Source organism: Cucumis melo, chromosome 2 (assembly GCF_025177605.1).
Source record: "Cucumis melo cultivar AY chromosome 2, USDA_Cmelo_AY_1.0, whole genome shotgun sequence".
Taxonomy (NCBI): domain Eukaryota; kingdom Viridiplantae; phylum Streptophyta; class Magnoliopsida; order Cucurbitales; family Cucurbitaceae; genus Cucumis; species Cucumis melo.
Genome location: NC_066858.1, coordinates 16,785,603 through 16,788,951, shown reverse-complemented (window position 1 = coordinate 16,788,951; position 3,349 = coordinate 16,785,603). Strand labels below are relative to the sequence as shown.

The window sequence follows — 3,349 nt, the reverse complement described above, 5'->3', positions numbered from 1 at the left end:
GTCAAAGTGCCTAAACATATGAGTGGGGGTTGAGCCTATCTCTTAAACTTCTCGGTGAACATCTCCTTCTAGAACTCACTCTGATGGATATGACTTCCAGAGCACCCTTCGCCTGCCACCAGTGGAAGCAAGCTAGCCCCAAGATCAGAGGGAAAGAGTGTTGTAACTGAAGTTTCACATGTCTTCTATTTCTTTCCTTTCAAGTAGCGTGGCTTTCACACCTTTCTTTTCCTTTCCAAAGACTGAGGTTGCTAGCTTGGTTCTCAGCAAACGTAGGTAGGATATGAATCGATCATCACGATAATAGACTCAAAGTCATAGTCCCTTCTCGCCTAGAAAAATTCCATGAATGCTTGGCTTGACCTTCCTAAAGGTGCAAAGTTCATCATTCAGTGTGATGGGGACCTAGCAGGACATAACAAGAAAAGAGATTAGGTAAGAAAAAGATACCCAAAAAGTTCACTATTCAGACAAGGATCCTAATTGGCATAAACATATAACTCTTTCTCTTCATTTGTGTTAAAAATATTTTAATATCAGGCAGATCTCAACTAGGACGAAATCCTTTTTCTATCTCATTTGTATTCCTCTCCCTTAACGGTCGAGCTATTTTATTCCTCAACTAACTATCTTTTTGAAGCAGATAGTTTACAGTGCTTATTCTATAGATTAGATACTTCTAAACTCATGTTTCCACTCCATTTTCATTACGAAGATGTATCACGTCAGGATCTCTTGCTCAAACTGAATCACACCAAGGTTATGAAAGTTTCTGGATTGCGTAAAATAAGAGTAATACCAAAGGCACCTTATTCTTTCATAAGAAAAAATAGAAAATTGACTATGGAGATTTTGTGCAGTCGGCGATTCATACAAAGGATAAAAGAGTTATTTAAGAAGATTTGGGTCAAATAAAGAAAAAAAAAAGATATGTCAATGACTTAGCACGAGAAAGCACTCTCTGAAAGCATGGAATGTCTAATTTTGAGATCAGAATCTCAATTGTAATGTCTCTCTTTTTGTAGGTCGAAATAGGGAAAAACTCCATTTAATTCTCGATGGAAACTCTGTTTTGCTCATTCTCCCCAGAACTAAAAGATCATTTTGAGATCCTCTATAATCTGATAGGGTTCAATGTGACTATTCTCACTTTGGCCAAGACCCAAGAACCATTATGGAGCGGCTTTTTTCAAAAAGATGAGGCTCGACTGATAAGAAGAGGAGTATGAGAATCAAAATATACGAGTAGATTGCTCGTGGCTAAATATAAATTGAGACTCAAGCTTTAGAATGGAGTAAAGATCCCTATTTTCCTAGTGATATGGGGGACAAACTTTGTTATAAGTTGTCCAAGTTGCCAAGAAACCTTTGCACAAGTAAGAGAGCGATGTATTTTTATGGCTCGCCCTAATGGAGTAGTGAGTTCTTTATCATTTCTCGTATCCTTTTTTGTGGATTAACATCTCAAGGTCCTTTGATAGGCATAAAGAAATTGTCTTGGTAGCAACCACCAAACCAATAGAACAAGGCTTAGCTCTACAGTTGGTCCATTAACAAGGTATGTAAGTCCATTACCAGCTGGCTCCAGACCAAAAAGACCTGACTCTGTAATCCTTTATTAACGGGGCTGAGGGACCTTTCTACCACCTCCTGTAAAGTATGCTCCCCATACATAGACTATGTAGAGGATAATATTCTTGGAAAGATAGAATATCACCACGTGCATATATGATTCACTTACGAATTTAACTCCCGAGGGGTCGACCACTAGAGTAAAGAAAAGCGAAGAACTCTTGTTTATTGGAGCGTTGGAGTGCAGAGGTCGTTCCCATCATTGTAGTCAGTGTGTGGGACTGAGCTTGTAGAATGATAAAGAAAAAAATTGCTTAGTTTCGTTGGAAAAACCAAGTCATATCAATGATATTGACTTTCTCTCGCCCTACTTCTAAGAATGAATAGATAGAAAAGGTTGGAGAGAGTGACTTTCTTCATTTCTCTCCTTTCTAAAGCTGCAGAAGGCGGCCCTCCCAAAACAAAGCCCCACCCTTCTTTTCCCCCTTTCATGAATGAAATACCTTCACCCCGCTTCCTATTCATTTGTGGGTTCGGATTGACGACCTTTTTTTCTCAACAGGTTCTTTTAAGAATCAACCAACCAAGAAATTCGTAGCCTAGGTGACTCACAGCCTCCCCCTCGCCTAAATCAAATGGGATGAATCAAATCTTTAAGCTTTTTGATTGATGAAGGGCGCAACGAAGCCAAATTCAATCAAGCAAGGGGGTTAAGTTTTCCTGACACTGAGTCATCCTATGAAAATTTACCTATTGCTAATGGAAGAGGAAAAGGTTTCAGATGACATGGACTCTAAGAGATGAGCGAGAACTAAAGATTACTTTGGAGTCACATTCTGTCCCACTTTATGGATGAAAGATTCTCTTGTTTTCTCATTCTTTCTCCCACGCGCCTTTGCCCTTTTAAACCAAAGAGGAAAATTCCAAGTGGACAGAGGCCTCAATTTCCATTATTAAGATTCCTAAACTACTTTTGTTCCAGCAAGATGATCAGTCCCTTGTTGGCGTTAGAGAGAATGGAAAGCAATCAAAACCTCTCAAATTCAGTCGTCGAGCAGCTTTTCGACTTTTCAATAACCCAACTCCTTTGATGCTTCTTTTACCATATACCCCATCCATCCTCCTCCAGTGGAAGAAAGACTACTATATTCTATGTGTGTATATATATAGTAAGTATGGCCCCAGAACGCTAAAAAGGTGGTGGGGAAAATACCTGCCTAATTAGGAAAGAGAAAAGAATCGATGAACATATCACGCTTCGGACCTCTGCCTTATCGACTGCGGCTCGGTTTAATTCTTATTATGAAAGATCTTCTTCATCAGCCACTTACTCAACCCTTATTAGGGAGGCCTCTCCTTCTGAAAGAAAAAGAAAGAGCCTCAGCAGGCACAACGAGGCTCCTGAACCCCTCTTAATAAGCCACTAAGTTCTCTCTCTCTCTCTGTTTTCCAGGGAAGACAATGAAGAAGGAAGATATTCATTCAAGACAACAGACTCTTGCTTCTTGCTTCACTTTTCCTCGACTGATTCATTCTTTGCTCTCGTTATACCCTCTCCCCCATCTTCTTCGTTGAGTCGAGCTATTTCTTCCTTTCTAACTCTATTTATGGATGAGCTACTTCTATAACCAGTCTCGTGTACGATCATTTTTTGTGAGGCTTTCAACTTATACTTCTTCAACTTCCTATCTCAAAAGAGAAGCACTTCAAACCAAACATTCTAATGAAAGAGTGAACTCAACAAAGTAACCTTGGATGGACTAGATGATGCATTATC

At 39.6% G+C, this 3,349-nt stretch overlaps 1 pseudogene; it reads left to right on the top strand.

The window, feature by feature from the left end:
- Positions 1-687: 687 nt before the first annotated feature.
- On the top strand, positions 688-1,229 carry LOC127148295 (60S ribosomal protein L5, mitochondrial-like; annotated as a pseudogene).
- Positions 1,230-3,349: the final 2,120 nt, after the last annotated feature.